At 37.3% G+C, this 19,819-nt stretch overlaps 1 long non-coding RNA gene across 1 annotated transcript in view; it reads right to left on the reverse strand.

Moving 5' to 3' along the window:
- LOC148126053 (uncharacterized) overlaps positions 1–19,819 on the reverse strand; it is a 57,095-nt gene that overhangs the window by 14,220 nt on the left and 23,056 nt on the right. Inside the window, exon 2 of the long non-coding RNA XR_015742725.1 lies at positions 19,055–19,163. This is a non-coding gene — a long non-coding RNA (uncharacterized LOC148126053). The remainder of the gene's footprint in view (positions 1–19,054; positions 19,164–19,819) is intronic.

Consider the following 19,819-nt stretch of genomic DNA (forward strand, 5'->3'; position numbering starts at 1 on the left):
TTCAGTCCCTGGCATGCTCAGATTGGGCTTGAAAAGGAGCCTGCTTTTGTCTATGGTGAAGCCCTGCAAATCAAGATAGATCGGTCTTTCCAAACCTGTTAATTTGTTCAGATATCCCATATCTGGATACAATTCTAACCATCCCCACCATATCTTCTCTTTTCCTCCCAGCTATGGCCTCTTCTAGGGATTTTGATAGCTTGTATATTTAATTATTTTTAAATTGGCTTAATAAAAGTATTGCCTAAAATGGATTGTGAAATATGTGAAGTATATGTTCTTTCAGTTAACTCTATAGCCTTTTTAAAGGATATACACTGGCTGCTCAATTCGCTGAAAGATTCCAGATGTCATTCCTCCAGGTTTTGCTTCTGTTGGTAGAATCTATAGGTCCCATTATATTTACTAGTTTTCAACATAACTTGCTGGTGTTAAAAATACAAATGTTGCCTACAGTTGCAGGTATCCTTGACTTATGACCAAAATTGAGATTGTTACTAAACAAGGAAGTTTTTCAGTGAGTTGCACCTGATTTTATGACTTTTTGCCACTTTAAGCAAATCACTGCAGTTAAGTGAATCCTATGATTGTTAAGCAACTCTGGCTTTCGGATTGATTTTCCATATCACAAGCAGGCTGGGATGGCCTCAATTAGTGATCACATGACCCTGAGACACCACCCATCATAAATATAGATGCCAAAATGCACAGATTTTGATTATGTGACCATGCTAACAATAGTTATAAGTACAAGGGCCACTTATAAGTCACTTTTTTTAGTGCTCTTCTAACTTTAAATGGTCCTTCACAAATGATTGTAAGTTATCTGTACCTTTTTTTGTTTAGTGTTCTATAGAAGGCAGCTAAATGCTTGTAATTGGCATATACTGGATGAATGACCATTTTTCCCCATTTTTTTTGGCCATTTTATGGTTTTGGTTTTTTTAAAAATAACTTTTGAAATATATTGTTGGAATATTTCTCTCTCCACTCTCATGCCATATGACTAAACATAGGAATGTTCTGGAAGTTTTATAACCCAAATAGCTTTTCTGTCTCACTGCTGTGCTGTTTCATGAATATTTGCTTTAATATTTATTTAATTCTTTATTGGTTGTACATTCTAATTTAGGTAAATTTAAGCACTGATTAAAATTCACAGTCTTATGATTTCTCTTGTTCGGATATGTGCAGGTTTCTCTACCTGAGAGTGAGAGTTTACAGGTTTTTTTTATTTTACCTCAGATAATATTTCCTTCCTCCAAAAAACCCCGCATATTCACAATCTTCTGTTTTCCAATTTCAAATTTATCCAACTAGAACTATTTTTATATTATACAGTTGCTTTTGCAGATATCACTATTAATAACCAGCACTGTCTACCACTCAGATTGGTTATTTTCCCTTCAAACACAACATAACATAAAAATATGTCATCCAAACAATATATATATATATATATATATATATATATATATATATATATATATATATATATATATATATATATATATATATATATATTTCTGACCTATCACTGTTGGAAAATGTAAGTCAAAATAAATGAGTTCAAATGCCACCGATTCCAGAGTTGTTATTAAAACAGTTTGGCAGTGAGGAAATTGCTTTTCATAAATATCCTGAGTAGCTTTTCTGACTTTTTATGACTACTGCTCAGAAAAACCTATTTAAATCTGTGAAAATTCACAAACTGCATCAATAATGAGACAGGAAAATTTATCATTTCTGGATATGGATATAATGGAAAAGAACAGGACAAAAGAAAAACCCGCATTTGTCAGACTGTTGAATTACGGCATACATTTTGACACGATGAGCAATCTGATTTGGATTCTTATTTACATCATAAGTTAAAGGGAGCAAGTGTATGTAGTCTAGAGTACAATGAAGTCAGGATCCAATCTGAGACAGTCACTGGAACCAGAAGGTTTATTCTTCCAAGTTTTTGGACTCGTGCTGAAGCCTATCCTCAGGGAACGTCTTCTTTTTTGAGAGAGATAAATGCCCTGAGGATGGGCTCCAGCACAAGTCTGAAAGCTTTGAAGAATAAACCTCTGGTCCCGGTGATGGACACAGATTGGATCCTGTAATCCTGAGACATGTATATTTACCTTCATTCACAATCTAAGGAACCTGACTTGCTCGTTTAATATTGAAATAGAATCAGTTGGTATTCTTGGCAATACAGCAACTAGTTCATTACCTGATTGGCCTATGAAGCATCTGTAGTTAGTCTTTCTAGTGTCATTTTTCTTTTCCCTAAATGAAAAATGGGCAATTGAATATCCTCTAGAATGGGGAAGAATGGCAACAACCTGGATCACCTTGGCTTGGTTGACTGATAATAGTTAAAAAAAAATTCTTTCCAATCCAGCTACTCCATTCCTGCTGAAATATGATGTGAAGTTCATCATTTAGTCTTTAATTTCACTCTTTAAAGCAGAAAATAACATAAATGTTAAGAGCCTTTAAGGTAGAGAAATTTATAACCGGGGGTCCCATGGAACTAAGGCTTATTTTCATGGTGGAACAGACTCATAGCCATGGATATTGGCCTGAAATATTAATGTATACTATTCATTGAATGGTCTACAATATTAAAACTTAACAGTTCAATGCTACATAATTTAACTATTCACAACAGCATATAGAGTGGATTAAAAAAAAATACTATAGAAAATTAAAATAATTCTGTCCAAAGGATACAATAACAAAAACACCACATGGAATTAAGAACTATTGCTTTTATGTTCTAAATCTGGTTTCCAAAGGCACCAACTGTAATGGATTAAATGGAGTCAATAATTTATGTGTTTCAATTTCTGTTAAAATATATAAGAAACTCTAGTTTGCTAATTCATGGACTAAATAATGATGCTTGTAACTGTCTGAAGGATATACTTTATTAAATGTATTTACAAAATGGGAGTTGTTCAAATCTTGGGGAAATATCTCTCTAGTTCAGTCCATAGCTCAGTGCAGGCTTTCCCAGCTATAGTATTTTTGTCTCATGTCATGCAACCTCTATTTATATTCCTTGATAAAGGAAACCTTTTCCCTTCTACAGTAGTCTCTCCTATTATTAAAAAGCAGTTAGCTACAGATGGAGAGATTTGTATTGTCCACCTGTTAATTCTAGTTTTACCATCTAGATCCAATTTTGTCTAGCAGAATCAGATGTAAATGGTGATACAGACAGGCAAAGTGACAGAATTGGGTAATGAACATAATTGAATACTTGCCTTCAAAAACTCCATCACTGGAGATTTTAAAGAAAAGACTGGACAGTCATTTGTCGGAAATGGTATGCTTGAGCAGGGGGGGCTGGACTAGAAGACCTCCAAGGTTCCTTCCAGCTGTATTCTGATTCTGATTCTAATTTAGGACAGTTCTTTCATAATTGAACAAGAAGATAAACCCTCCTGCCAAATATACTGAATTTACTATTGCCTCACACAAAAAAGTTTAAAATCAGGATTATTTATTACATTATGTCATGATTAGTTTGTTTGGCATAGCTTATTATCCATGGCTTATTACCTAAACAATTTCCTAACACACCTAAACAGCACATACCCCAAAATCAAATTCACCATGGAAATGGAAACAAACAAACTTCTACCATTCCTAGATGTACTAATCTACAAAAAAAAAAAAAAAAAAACAGATGGCACACTAGGACACACTATATACCAGAAGAAAACACACACCAACTGCTACCTCAATGCCCAATCCCACGACCACCCAGCACAGATAAACTCCATGGCCAAAACACTAATTGCTAGAACCAAACACCTGGCAGACAAGACACACATAAAGACTGAACTATGCATCCTGACTAAAGTACTGACAGCCAACGGCTTCCACAAAAGCAAAGTCACAGGCCTGATCCACAAAAACACACTGAGACATAACGGAGACCTAGAAGATGAACAGACCTATGGAACAGCTGTCCTGCCCTACATAAGAGGTACTACAGACAAAATCAGTAAGATACTACACAGGCATCACATCAAAACTGCCTTTAAAACAGACAGAAAAATAGCAGCCATCCTAAGAAACCCCAAAGATAAAATTCACCTGGAAAACCAAGGCATATATGAAGTCCCCTGCACATCATGTCCTGCCACATACATTGGACAGACCAATAGAAGAATAAGTACCCGCCTGGATGAGCACAAAAATGCAGTCAAAAAGCTGGAACACACTTCCTCGCTAGTCCAACACATGAAAGCAACAGGTCATAGCATCGACTTCAATGGCACTAAAACCCTAGCCATTATAGAAAACCCAAGCTACAGAATTATCAGAGAAGCCATAGAGATTGAAAAAAGACCTGAAAGCATGAATAGAAGAGATGACTCCACCAGACTCTCAATTATCTGGAAGCCTGCACTCACAAACAAAAAAATCTCCACACCACAAGCCAAGCAAACACCAGGGCACAAACAGACCCCCCCGCCACTGATACTTCCAGCTCAAACACACCCCAACCAGGCACCCAGATGAAACCTAGCTTCCTAATAAATGATAACCGTCCGTTTACCTGAAGCCAAGCCACACTAAAAGCCTCCAATACAGGAAACACAATGTTGCCAGCCAATCAAGACAAAAAAAAAAAACCACTACAAAACAGACAGAAGATATTAGAAACACCAATCAAGCAGAACATAACAAACTCCAAGACTAGTAAACACAGACCAAGACTCCCAATCAATCAGGATGAAGAAAAAACCATTCTGGCACAGCAGTAGGCTAGCCCCAAATTTAAAACTGAAACGGCTGTGAAAGCCTGACTCACAGATGAACACAAAACACAAGCCTGATGATGGCAGATGAGATTCTGCCAAAACATCGCTACAACTTTAAAAGCACAACTACAATGACGTGGGAAAATACCCGAACAAAGCTGAATACCATACATACATACATACATACATACATACATGCGTGTGTGTGTGTGTGTGTGTGTGTGTGTGTGTATGTTTTCTTAAGTTTTCGCGGGTATCTATATGTATGGTATTCAGCTTTGTTCAGGTATTTTCCCACGTCATTATAGTTGTGCTTTTAAAGTTGTAGCAACGTTTCAGCAGAATCTCATCTGCCATCATCAGGCTTGTGTATTGTGTTCATCTGTGAGTCAGATGATTTGGTGCTAGCCTACTGCTGTGTTAGAATGGTTTTTTCTTCATCGTGATTGGTTGGGAGTAAACACAGACCAAGCCTTAAGCTGCTCCTTTCCTTTGTTCATACCAGCTTGATTCTCAGCTACATTAAGAAAATCTTGACAGTATTGAGACAGATACTACAACAACAGTGTTGAGATAATTCCCCGTTAGGAGAATGAGCGCATACAGGGAGACGTATAGAGAGTAGTGTTTACAGTAAATGTAGGTTTTTACTTCCAGAAAGTTTAAACAAAGTTCAAAATAAGCAGTCCAAAAGTCATTCACAGGTAAATCAGTCAGTTTTTCTATCCAGTGATAATCCAGTAACAAAGTCCAGTGTCAAAAACAGTTCAGTATCAGACTTACATCAAATTCCAGTAATATCAGTCAATTAGAAGAAATGGAGCAACGGCAACAGAAGGAAACAGAGATACACTCATACTCTCTTCTGAGACTCAGACTAAACAACCCAGGTTTCTGGCTCCATCTTATGGCCGTTTGAGTAACCACACCGAATTGCAGTTTTTTAGCATGCTCTTAAAGAGACAGTAAAATGTCTATCCTGGTTTTTATATTTCTAACCCAAATACCTGTTAGGTGAGTCATATTCCTAACAAACAAAATGAAAAACATCCAGACATTTTCAAGCTAAATGTATCCAAGTTTTTAATAAGACTGGTTTTTCAGACAAGCAAAGTCATTGGAGGAGCCAGCTTTGCTTAACCATCGTCTGACTGACTTAAACAATGATTCACTTAACAATGGTGGCAAGAAAGCTCATAAAATGGTGTTCTGACTCAACTGGGTTCCCAAAGAGCAAACACAGACAAAGGCAGCAGTCCCCACCTTTTAAGGTTTAATAACGACTTCTGTTCTGAAGGCTCCTTTCCACTAATTAGCTCCGACAAGAAAGAGCCTTGCCAAGTTGTTTGTCAAGGCTGCCAAAAACCCAGAGATAAGAACTAATTTACAAGTTTTCTCCAAACACGAACTAAGATGTCCACCAGTTGAGCTTAAGAGCTTCTTTGCTGTCTGCAAAGGATGCTTTTCCAAACCTGGCTTTTATCCTCTTGAGGGAGGGGCCATTGCCTTGCAGCCTTACTCCTGAGTCGCCTGTGCTGCTGTAATTGTTCTTTCCTCCAAGCAATCCTTTGTGCATGTGCACTTGGCACAGGCTCCTCGGGAACTTCCTCAACACTGCTGCCAGCCCCCACAATCTCTGAAGGCAGCAGTCCACTCCCTGATGGTCCTGGCTTATCTGTATAAACCCAGCCATTATAGTTTGTAAACCATAGTTGGTTTAATATGTGGTGTAAAGCCAGCCAACTGTTGTCAGGCAAGCTGCAGCTTAATGTGATATGTGAACCAGATCTTTAAGTCCTTACAATTTCCATATTGAAAAGTTGGATGTAGAATTACCTTTTGCTGGATTGTCTGTTAATCACAGATAAATGTGACTTGTGCACATCATTTGCGCACAATTACTTAAAAGGCTACCCTCAACAATATTTAGTGTACTATGGAACAAAGACTCTAATTGGCCAGACTTTCATTTAAAATAGAAATGCAGCCACGATGCTGGAGAGAAATTGCTTTTCTATAAAGGGGATGCTACCATTGGCATCAGAAAAGGACTGTCAATAAGCATGCAAATATTGAGATTAAAAAACAGTGCCAAATACTCCAGAAGAGATCAAGAGATTCCTAACTGAAATTCAGAATGTGCCTATATGCATTAAAGAACTGGACTGGTGTAATAGCAGAATTCTTGGCATGAATTGTTTAAAATGTAAACTCTACCAGTGTGCAACTAGAAATAAATTATTGCATGGCAGCTAAATTGAAGAAAATTATGAGTATTTTTCTCCCCGTCCCTCCCGGAAATCGAGACATGTAGACCAATCTGAGTTGCTAGGCAACTGAGCCTGCACATGGCTGATAACACTTAAGGCATTATTTGCCCGCCTGACTGCACTGAGTCAGAACAAAGGCCAGCTAACGAAGCTTTCAAATACTGTTGGTTCTTCCCGTTGATGATTCACCAAAGGTTTTCCCTGCATATTACTGACAGTTACACATCCCCTACAAAGACAAACGCCTCACAGGTTTGAAAAAGCAAAAATCCAATGAAAACTAGATGACAAAGTAGATTATGTATGGCCCATGAAAATGTCTGATAGAAATTCAGTCATTTGCTTTCCAACATGGAGGAACACTGGAAAAAGAGGTTAGAGGCAAATTAACACATATATGTGTGTATGTAAAATTAACATGTATATATATATATATATGTGTGTGTGTGTGTGTGTGTGTGTGTACACACACACACACATATATACATACATGTGTGCGCACGTGCACACATACAGATATACACAGATTCTCTTTCACCAACTTGAATTTTTAGAGGGATTTTTGGATCCAATCATCAGGGGTGTCAAACTGGTGGTCCACTGGCTGGATGCATCATATGCCCACACCTGTCCCAGCTCCCTGAAGGGGAAAAATGTAGTGAAGTATCACATGATGCCGTGACTTTGCCACCCGTGCAATACACATTTGCTACAAATACTGAAGCCAGAGGGTCCCTTGACATCAGAATATAATAGCAATCAAATAAACAAATTGTGTTAATGAAACTTTGTGGATTAGATCTGATTCGGATTCAATTATTTATGCTGTGTGATTATGTCTTTTGATAATTCATGTAATTATGGTTTTTTTCAATTTGGCATGAAATATGATTTGATCTATCAAGGTCTAGGTTTAGGTGGATTAGGCTTATTCAGCAATTCCTGGTTATAGAACATGGCATAGTATTATGTGTGAATACAGCCTTGATATTTGGGGATTATAAATATCTATTTGCTTACTTGTTTATTTAAGGACCATTCAACTCATCATCAACTCTAGGTGGCATGCAAATTTAAAAATGACAACATAATACAATGCACTAAAATAGAATATTAAATAAGATCAACGTTTTATAAGTGGGAGAGCTAATGTATGCTATCAATATTCAAGACCTGTTTCATAGTGGACACACACACACTGACCAAGTCTATGGCCTGAGGAAAAAGTTAGGTGATCAAAGCTTATTTGAAGGGAAGAAGAACTAGAGAAGAACAATGCTATTGTAGCACAAACTGTGAGACAGAAGGACCATCTCTTGTTTTCTATAAACTGTCATTACTTGATAGATGACATCCAGAGAATGCCAACACTGTCAGATATTTTAGGGCATGACAAAACCATGGGAGAAAAACAATTATTATTTTTAAATAACTGGGCCTTGTTCCATGTAGAACTTTGCAGATAACAACCAATGCCTTGAGCTGTACTGGGAAGAGATGTTATATAGCCATGCCAACTTACAACTATAACATACTGTATGTATCTGCTTATGTTGCTGCATTTTGGGCCAGCTGAAGCTTCTGCATACTCTTCAAGGACAATCAAGTTGTCTGTCTGTGAGGTGAAGTTAGCAGCCTTCCCTATCTAATATTGGTGTTGGACAGTTTCCAGAATTTCTAGCCTACAAAAGCTAGGAATTCTGAGGGTTCTAGCTCCTGAACATTTCGAGAACCCACAATATAAATGATAGCACTCACCATAGCATACTTCCAAAACATTGGAAAAATGGCCAATTTAACTATACAAATATTTGTAAGTAAAACACACATATGCATACCAGTCATATGAAGATATAAAATATTTAGTGGCCTTTTCCTAAGACTATATCATACTTGTACTGCACAGTAAAATTAAACTCAAATTGAAATAATGTTTTTGTTTTATTTTTTTGCGAGATTAATTTTCATTAGTCTAGGGCATCAAATTTTAGAAGCTGATTTAACTGACAGTTACAGCTCTGGAGACAAATACATTTCTATGAGCAAGATAAAATGATAGATAAAATGATTTACATAACAGTAATATAACTTGTATCTTATTTTATCAATAAGTTAAATAGCATAGAAACAAAAAGAATGGCAATTATTTCAAAAATATGCCCCTGGAAACCTGTCCTACTATTAGGTATGATTAAGCCTCCAAGTAAACAATATAGAAAAAACACCACATACAGAGGTATCAAGATGAAATCTCTAAATCCCTCTTGCAATTCCAAGCAGTAAAGCCCTATTCTGTATTGGGATCAGCTAGAAGAGGACGGAAGAAGACTAAATATGTAACTGGATGAATCTAGATATGACATTTCATGGCTGCTTATGTATTAATAGCTGAAGTATTGTGTGACATCCACACACTGCTTTTTCTTGTTTTATAATAGTGAAATCAGTTTATAATTTGGAATTCATAAAGTCTGGGTTCATATTAGATTTAGATTTAATGACATTATCTGAAATTTGCATACAATTGTCACAAGCCAGTCTATTGCAGAGCTGGGATTGAGATTTCCATACTACTGACTACCTCTTTGCAATTTCACAGAGGGATTGTCTTTCTTTAAAAAAAAAATCTTATCAAGAAAACTGCAAGAATTAATCTAGACAGTCACTAGGAATCAACATTGACTTGAATTCATGCATATGCATACACACAGAGAGATGCAAGTGCAGACTAGATTGGCCAAAACTATATCTTCTCTACATCTGTTGTTTACTTATAATTTCAAATGGACCTTCAAACTGCTCTCCTTAAAACAAAATGTACTTAACAGTTGACATTTTAGCAAATGAAGTCCAAATTTCATAAGTAACTATTGTACAGTAATGAAACACCTGCAAGAAAACAAGTACACCCATAGTGTACCAAGTACACCCAAGTGCACCAAGTACACCCAAGTGCACCAAGGACCCCTCATTTCAACCCTGAGCTACAAATATTCTCCATTATTGGTAACTTTGTTGGTCTGTGACCATAATAAATATTGATTGAAATTTCGTAAGTAATGCAAGAAACCAATAATTAAAAAAAAAATCTTCCCATCTTCCCAATAAATAATAAGTGAACAGGAAACAACAAATTCTTTAAATGCTGCTAAAAAGCAAAAAGAGGTATGAAAAATTCTCTATTTGTGAAAGGAAGCTCCATAAATATGAGGAAATGCTTATCAATCTAAATGATCTGAAATCTGGGTCAGTGATCGGGACTGTATCTGCTGGGCTTATTTAAATGGCATTTTCTCTGCTATTGCATTTTCATGAGTTAGCAGACCTAAAGCACAGACCCCAAAACCAAGAAATACAACTGGATAGATGTGAATAGGAGCTGAAATATATTTTTGAGGGGATGGTTATTTGATACCTTCAGTATCTCTAATAGTTCATGCCCATCCAATAAGATCAGCAGATTAGATGAGTTTCAGATCTCTTCTATGAAACAGTGTCATCTATTGGGACGTAGAAAGCATATTTTTCTTGTTATAGTGCATGTCCTTTGGAATAATAATTCCCTTGAGAGACTCATACAATTCCTACCAAAAACTTGAAAATCTGGTTGTTCTCCCAGGTCATGAAGGAAAGAGGATACTGGCCCTTATTAACTGATTTTTGCTATGTTGTATGTTTTTTTTTTTCTAGAAGTACTGTACATGGTTCTTTTTATCTAATTTATGGTTCATATTTTTTTAAATGTAGGCTACCCAGAATCATACAAGGTCAGGCAGTTTCTATTTTTAAATAAATAACTAAATTTGAAGTAATTAACCACTCACTTTCTTCTATTCAGCTGTTGCTCTTACTTACTGAACTTGTATTAATCAGCAAAGTAAAATGCTCAGTTTCAACATACCTTTAAACACCTATAGCCCTACAGACCAATCAGCCTAATATCAATACCTGGGAAGATACTGGAAAAAATAATAAAAAAACATAATATATGTTATATAATATATGGACATAATATATTTAGATTTCAGCAAGTCATTCGACAAAGTAGACCACAACCTACTTCTTAGTAAGCTAGAAAAAAGTGGAATAGATTGCATCACCACTAGATGGATTCGCAACTGGCTGGCAAACCGTACTCAACGAGTAGTCCTTAATGGGTGTAAGTCTACATGGAGGGGAAGTAAGCAGTGGGGTGCCACAAGGTTCCGTCTTAGGCCCAGTACTCTTCAATATCTTCATTAATGACTTAGATGAGGGAATAGAAGGGGAACTTACCAAATTTGCAGATGATACTAAGCTGGCAGGAATAGCTAACACCCAAGAAGATAGGCTCCAGATGGATCTTGACAGACTAGAACACTGGGCTATATCTAACAAAATGAAATTCAATGTAAAGAAAAATAAACTCCTACACTTAGGCAAGAAAAACCAAAAGTACACATATAGACTGGGTGAAACCAGGTTCAATAGCAGTAACTGTGAGAGGGATCCTGGAGTCTTAGTGGACAATCAGCTAAATATGAGCCAGCAGTGTGCAGCAGCAGCCAAAAAGCTAATGCAATCCTAAGTTGTATTAACAGAGGGATACAATCAAGATCAAGGGAAGTACTATAAAGCCTTAGTAAGACCACACCTAGAGGACTGCATCCAGTTTTGTTCACCACATTATAAAAAAGATGTTGAGACTAGAAAAAGTACAGAGAAGAGCAGCCAGGATGATTAGGGGACTGGAGGCTAAAACATACGAAGAACGGTTACAGGAACTGGGCTTGGCTAGTCTAGTAAAGAGAAGGACCAGGGGAGACATGATAGCGGTCTTCCAATATTTGAGGGGCTGCCACAAGGAGGAAGGGTCAAGCTATTTTCTAAAGCTCCTGTAGGCCAGACAAGGAATAATGGATGGAAACTGAACAAGGAGAGATTTAACCTGGAAACAAGGAGAAACTTTCTGACAGTGAGAACAATCAACCAATGGAACAGCTTGCCCTCAGAAGTTGTGGGAGCCCCATCACTTGAGACTTTCAAGAAGAGATTGGACTGCCATTTGTCAGAAATGGTGTAGGGTCTCCCGCTTGGGTGAAGGGTTGGACTAGGTGACCTACAATGTCCCTTCCAATTCTGATTATCTATTATCTGTACCTTAACAAGCCAAGAAGCTTCCAAGAAAATCAGGTTAACTAAAATCTTTTCACTTTTTAAAGAAATAGTCTTCTAGATATAGTATGCCAGATGATGAAGTAGAAACTTAAATTTTATAATCCATGTGCTTTCAGGATTGACATGCATAGTTAATTTAAACTAAATTGTTGATGAGGTTTCCCCTAGGCTAGTGGTAATAAAATAATATAAGAGAAATATGAATATGATTGAATACAGGATATAGAAGACTACACTGATAAATGAATATGTTGCAAGGATACATATCATACTGGCTGACTTTGCCTCATATTTAAGTCACAGGCACAAAATCCAATCAATCATCAGGCCCAAGAAGAGATGGCAGTTTTGAAGCAAAATTATCCTATGTTTGAGGTCTGACCACAAGGTACGTACAAACCAAGACATGCAAACAACCAGTTAAAAGCATCAAAACAAAAATGGAAATAAGTGAAACTGCAGCATGCAATAACTCAGAACAGTGCTCATGAATGCTATCCTAATATAATCTTAGAATTTATTCTTTCAGGAGGAAAGTTGAATACAAAAATAACTTACTACTTATATCCTTTACCTTAATCTGATTCTTTCTAAATCAGGGATGAACAATAGTATCCTTTTAGATGCTTTTGAATCCTAGTTCCAGTGAAAGTGATATTGTTAAAGAATGCTAGAAATAATTGTCAAAATTGGAGAATTATTCATTGCCCACTTATGTTTTAAATAAATAATCTTACCTTCTATGCTTTGCCAAATTGATCTCTGATCTGTTTTTACCTTCCTAGAAGACTGCATAACTCTGCATAACTCATTTTAGATGGATACAAGTTTCACTTGGTTTTTTTTTTTCTCTTGAGCAAGTTTTGGGAAAATAATTTGTGGAACTTTTGCACTGGACTTGTATTTAGTTAGGATCAATTATTTTATATCCCACATATTCACTGTTTTGTTAACATTCTATATTGTTGATCCAAAAATATCAGATTTCCAAATCTAAACATTCCATTTAAGACCTTAGTCAGGCAGATATCAGTCTATATCAGGAGTGTCAAACTCAATTTCATTGAAAGCCTCAGGGCTATGGTTGACTTTGGGGCACCGGGGGGAGGGCATGGCTGACTGGGTTGGTGTGGCTGACTGGGTAGACATGGCCAGCTTGATGCCACTCCCCAAACTGTCTCCTCTTCACATTGAGTAGACCAGTCTGAAGCCATGCTGGCCTAATTGGGTAGACCGGGGCAAAGATAAATTGGACTGATCTTTCATTTTCACACTAGGTAGACAGGCCAAAGCCACACTGGCCTGATCTTTCCTTTCTGCATTAGATAGACCGGGCTGAAACTTCGTTGGCTTTCCTCTTTGCATTAGGTAGACCAGGCCGAAGCTTTGCTGGTCTGATCTTTCCACACTGTATTGGGTACACCAGGTTGAAGTGACACAAGTAGACCAGAATGGCCTGTGGGCCAGATCTGACCATGTGCCGCATCCAGCCCACAGGCCTTGAATTTGACATCCCTGGTCTATATCAATATATTCATAAACGTGACCCCTGGGTTTTTAAAGACCTTCATTCCAGGAACCATTGTATATGATCATTTTGGCACATATTGAATTTCACAGTATACATATCTGCAAGGATGATAACTATCATTAATGTAATTGATATTAGTATAATGTTTCTACTCCTTCTAAAAGTTCCTCCAAAATTACCAACAGGTCACCAACAAATGCCCTTAACTGACAAGTTTCTTTTAAAAATTTGACTCCCATGATTCTCTCAGCTTTTTCTATGTCTCCATTCAGTACCTCAAGAACTGAAATGAATAAGGGTGGAGTGGGCATCTTTTTTTTGTCACTTTTTGAATCTCACACATTTTTGTTAATGCTTAATTAACAATTGAGTTTTCTGTGAGTTTTCTGTGTAAATTTATCTTAAAACATCCACACCTCGACACCTGTCTTGCAGTGGCAGCACCAGGAGCAGAAGTCATCGTGGCCACTGGCCCGCTTTTTCTGCTTGCTTGTGGCTGCAACAAAGTAAAAGGCTGAGTGGTGTGCTGGTGCCATGGCCACAAGGCGAGGCAGGTGTTCGGGTGTGGATGGCCAGGCTGCAGGGGCCCTGAGATAAGCTGGTGCAGAACACATGAAGCAGCTCTAACCCCCCCCCCCGCCCTTGCCTTGCGGTGGCGGCAGTGGTGGAATTCAATTTTTTTTTACTTCCAGTTCTGTGGACGTGGCTTGGTAGGCATGGTAGGGGAAAGATACTGTAAAATCTCCAGTCAGTGGTGGTATTTGCCGGTTCTGTGAACTACTCAAAATTTCCACTACCGGTTCTCCAGAACTGGTCAGAACCTGCTGAATACCACCTCTGGGTGGCAGCACTGACACGCTGTGCAGCCTCCTGCTCCACCACAAGTAAGCGGAAAAAGTGGGCCTCCATACATGGAAAAAAAATAAGACCCTCCCCCCCAAATAAATCCCAGTGCTTATTTTGGAGTTCCAAAGAAAATAAGACCCAGTCTTATTTTGGGGGAAACACAGGTAGTTCTGATTAATTAGCATGAGCTTGTTGTCTACTGATTGGATGACTAACTGAAGAAACTGTTACCAATGCTGAGAAAAAATGATATGAACATGCAGTTGTAACAGAATTTCTGCAGAAAAGTACTGGGAAAGAGTCTCAACTCCATTTGAGACTCTGGAAGAGAGAATCCTGTCACTATATTAACAGAGCTGCTTTTGCCAATCCATGATGGCCAAACTGTCCCTCTGCCCATTGATGCTGCAATCTTGCAGCCATATGGATATTGTACTACTGAACAATACATATTGCTCTGCTAAAGCAGGTTAATGATGGGACGAACAGTAGACAATTTCAAATCTTGCTTTGTGAAGGAAAATAAAATGTCAACATACAGCTGCAAATGAATATAATCATGTCCCAAAGACTGCTTCTGAAAGAGAACAAAGAAATCTGGCAATTCTGTGATTCTGTTCTTAGGTAGTTTAATGTTTTGGTTAAGAGCTCAGGTTTTTATTTTCATTACCAGTCCTGAGCTTCCCTTTTCATTTTCATTATTGGCTCTGAAGTTCCAATTATTAATGTGCAACATTATTTTTTAACAAAGATTTACACCGTCCAAGCAAGATCAATGCTGAAAAGAGCAAGGGAAAATGGTTTATTACAGGGAAAATTACAGCATTGTGAATAATGGCAAAGGAGATGCAGCTGGGGGCTCAAATGGAACCTCCATTATGCCTGTGATTAGGGATAATATGTGAGGGAAAGGGGAATGGCAGAAAAGCAGATTAGCTTTTATTAGGTACTAATAAACTTCAGATATTTTTCATGCATTTTCTATCTACTTCATTTTAGGGACATTGTTACTGTATAAACAGGAAGCAACTCACATTGTAAGACAGAAAGAACTTTGCTTTTTGAAGCATGGGATTTTGTGTTATGCTAGTTTACTTGGTAAACTATGGTTAAAAATCCTGACATACTATTTTAGTGTGTAAATCAGACCAGTTTTTCAGCCAAGATACATTATCATTAAGAGGGTTGTCGCACAGGTTAAAGCTATAATTTGAGCATAGTCTCAAAAAGGAACTGGTTTGAATGTAGAACTAATGAAGGGTCAGGAAGATCTCTATCTGTTCTGCTTTAAATGTAGCTCTGTCCCCAGCTGCCCCTCCTTTAAAAAAAAAAAGGAGCATTGGAAATCTTGCCTGTTCCATCCCCCCAGATGCCAAATGCCCTGTTTGGGGAATTGCTGTATCAGCAGCCAACAGAAGCACTGATTATGGCTTATCTTCTTGTGGCCCAGAAAGGTCATTGTTGGTTGTTAATCAGCTCAGTATCTGGAGGCTCTTTGAGAAAGGTTAACAATGGTTTTGTTTGTGTCACAGGGTTGTTTTATAAAGAACGTAGCTGTAACTCTGCTAGATGGAGACCAAGCAAAATCTGCTTTAACAACTGTGTTTAAAAAGTGACTATTGCCAGCTTGCAAGTTGTTCTCTCACTGCTTGAATTTATAGGGGAAGTGGCTCTTAAAAACTTCCACAAGTTTTCTGATTCATTCCAGGATTACCTAAATCTGACACCACTTCTCCCTCTCTGATACATCCTTCCTCTGAGAGCCACTACCTGATTTATATGACGGTATTAAATAATCAAACGCATAGAACTTCAAAAGAAATAATATGTAGTCATATAAAAGGTAAAGGTGAAGGTTTTCCTGTCAGTTATGATCTTATGGCAATCTCCATTTCCTGGCCGAGGGAGTCAGAGTTGTCAAAAGACATTTTCTGTAGTCATGTGGCCAGCATGGATACATGCCATATGGCTATGAGATTGTGAATGTTTCAGATGCAAAATATCTGAAAGGTACAGTTATTATATTCCATTGTTCTATTCCTATTTGCTCATCTTTTTTCCCCTGCAAAAACTAAAATGAACTAAGCATTTTATCATATTGAGATTTGGAAGATGCATTTTTTCTGCTTTCAATAACTTTGACTAAGGGGGCATGATAACTCAGTGGTTTAACCACTCAGTGTTAAATACACTGAGCTTGTCAACTGCAAAGCTGACAACCCGGGTTTGAGACCCGAGCACCATGAGATGGGGTGGACTCCCATTGCCTGCCCCAACTCCTTTGCAATTAAAAAACCTGCAATGTGAGTAAATACATAAGTACCACTTTAGTGGGAAAGTAACAGCATGCGCCTCAGCATATAGTCGCATGACCATGGAAGCATCTTTGGACAATGCTGGCTCCCTTGACTAAAAAACAGAGTTGAGCATTGCCTCCTAGAGTCGAACACAACTGGACAGGGAAATTTTTTACCTTTATACCTTCGACTACTATAATTTCCCTGTTAGTAGCATTGTGCACATCACTGAAAGATATAAGCCTATTATGTCAAAGCAAATTTGTGCTTCATCCCTTTCTTAATGGTTTTTATTCTTTTGTTTACCATTGTATTAGTTCCAGTGAACACTATGATTACATTGAGGATAAAGTCATGATCATTTCCCATGGCATTCACAGTCAATTGATACCCAAAAATGGTATGTATGAAGATGATTTTCTAAATTACTCATAGTATATACATAGTTTTTAATGTTGTGCTGAATCTCAGTTCTTAACACACTGCTTTTTATGTTTCTGGATTCTAGTTGATTAAATAACAAAAACTAGTTTTATTTCACATTGGTATACATAGATGTATCTGCAATTACTGCTATGCGGTTGATAGACATTTTACATTATTTAACACTGTACTTTTTAACAAAATCAGTTTAGATTCACAGCCATGAACAGTAACACAACTCTTAATTCTTCAGCTTTACTGTATTGTTCTTAAGGTTTAATTCAACCAGTTTCTGATTTTCCAGTCAATGATATTGCTAATAGTTTCAATAAATTTACTTAATATTCCCCTCCACTCCAACTTGTGATCTTGTAGATATTACTGACATATAATGCACATCCCAGATAAACTATTAATTTAATTAGTGAAGGGAATCAGGGACAATAAACAAATAGCAGGCTCTTAAGTGAACTCAGTGTTTCAGAGTAAGTATTTGCACAGTGAATCCCTCCAATACTCCCAGCAGGCCTAACCTTCTGCTGGTTGTGAATTTGCAGCCAGTTGCTGGAGTAGAAACTGTATTCACAATGAAGTCTTGCTATTCCTTGACTCAGCAAGATGACTGCAAAACGTATAGTAAGAAGGATATTAGAAAGGGAAGACTTTGCATCCACCATCATGTCATCTTTTCCATGCATCCAAATGTTAGTTGTTCTCATTTCTTTGTAATTAACTCCAACTAAGCTAATAATCAAATCTGATATACTTTAGAATGTGGCAATCTGTAAACCATCTTTTACACCATTGTGTATATTCTAATTCTGTTCATCCATACAAACATGGGATTGCTTCTAGGCTTGTCGCTACTTAGATGCCATGCATTTGGGAAAGAGTGGTAGCAAAAGGATGTTCAGCCTGTAGGGACAAACATTGGAGGAATTCCAAGTGACTTTGTGGTATTGATTGGGTGACCTTGTAGCAGCAGCTCTTTTCTGTTTGAGAAAGAAAATGTATGAGATGTTGAACAATTATGGAGGCTGGTCTGTCCAGACTATGATAGAAAAGGAATTCTACTGTCTCCTGAGACATAACCAGACAGTAAACTTCAGATATGGCAGTTACTTTAATTAATTAAAGCATTTAATTACTCTCAAGATGCTTTAAATGAAGGTTAATATCTGATTGAAGAAATTTGAATTTATTAGTTTATTAATCTAAATAATCTGAAATCTGATATAGACCTATACTCTATTTTGGGGCTGTTTTACCTAGTTAATCCAATTCCTGTAAGTAATTGTGCATGATATATTTTGAAGATTTGGAATTGCTAGATATCTGAGAATTGTTTTGTGATATACGTTTCGTGGAAATTAAACAGCATCTCTCTTGTATTGGTCCAGTCTCAGTTGTGGAATAATTGGGGGAGTCTTATGATTGCCACTTAGATTTCCTGGGTCTGCCAGCCTGCCTGCTTGGGGTGTTATGTGTCTGTACTTCAGTTTGGCCAATTTAATACACTGCTGTCTGATTGACATATGCCAATGAAAAATAAAATAGGCATCGCCCTCATATTTGGAAAGGCCAACAAGCAGAGCAGCATGCCAAGTAATATCTTGGGAGAAAGCATGTTGTAACTGAGGCAATTTACTATGACCCCCCCTCCCCCCTTACTGCCTCTTTGTGCAGAATGGCAGCATGGGTTTTCAAAAAGCCATCCTTTCTTCCAACTGGCACTGTAAAATTATTGTGCATAATTACCTTCCAGCTAAAATCCAGTTCTCCCTCCTGCGTTTTAGCTTCTTTTTTTTTGCACAGTGGAGTTAACAATCACCTCTCTCACCAGGGAGCATTTCAAATGACAGCAGGTCTGTTTAAAAAATAAAATGAAAAATTTATGACTACAAAACACTTCTCTATTCATCAAATAGAATGTACAGTGATAAAGGGAAGAATAAAGAGGCCTGGGGGAATATCTGATACCCAGCAAAGTGATTGGTGCATTTCAGCAAACAGAATTTTAACAAGTGTTTGACTTCCTTTTGTTAAGTCTTAGACAGTGCATATTCAGCCATAATCTTGTGACATCCCCATTCTTCTTGTATTCAGTAATAGGGATTAAAATCCAGAATTTAAGATTCAGTAATCCCCATTTTTGACATGCAGTCATTGGGGGGACATTCAGGCCTATATTTTCTTAGTTTTTTCCTTGAAAGCATTTTGCTTCTCATCCAGGAAACTTCTTCAGTTCAAACTGAACTTGAACATGAAACGTTTTCCAAATTGAACAAGTTCAATTTCCAGTTCCAACAAAACTTGAAACATTTTCTAAGAAAAAAAAAGAAAGTCCATTCACCTTTTGTAAAGCAATCCTTGAAAAAAAATGTCCAAATATTTATGATTTATCAGTATATTCAACAATGTAAGACTGTGAGTGATTCATAGGTAGATCTTGACTTCTAAAAGGTTAGAAATTAGAAATTTGGGGCAAATTTAAACAAACAACAAAAACTTTAACATATTTTT

This window comes from Pseudonaja textilis, chromosome 3 (genome assembly GCF_049901715.1).
Source record: "Pseudonaja textilis isolate UNSWEBS1 chromosome 3, rPseTex1.2, whole genome shotgun sequence".
Lineage (NCBI taxonomy): Eukaryota > Metazoa > Chordata > Lepidosauria > Squamata > Elapidae > Pseudonaja > Pseudonaja textilis.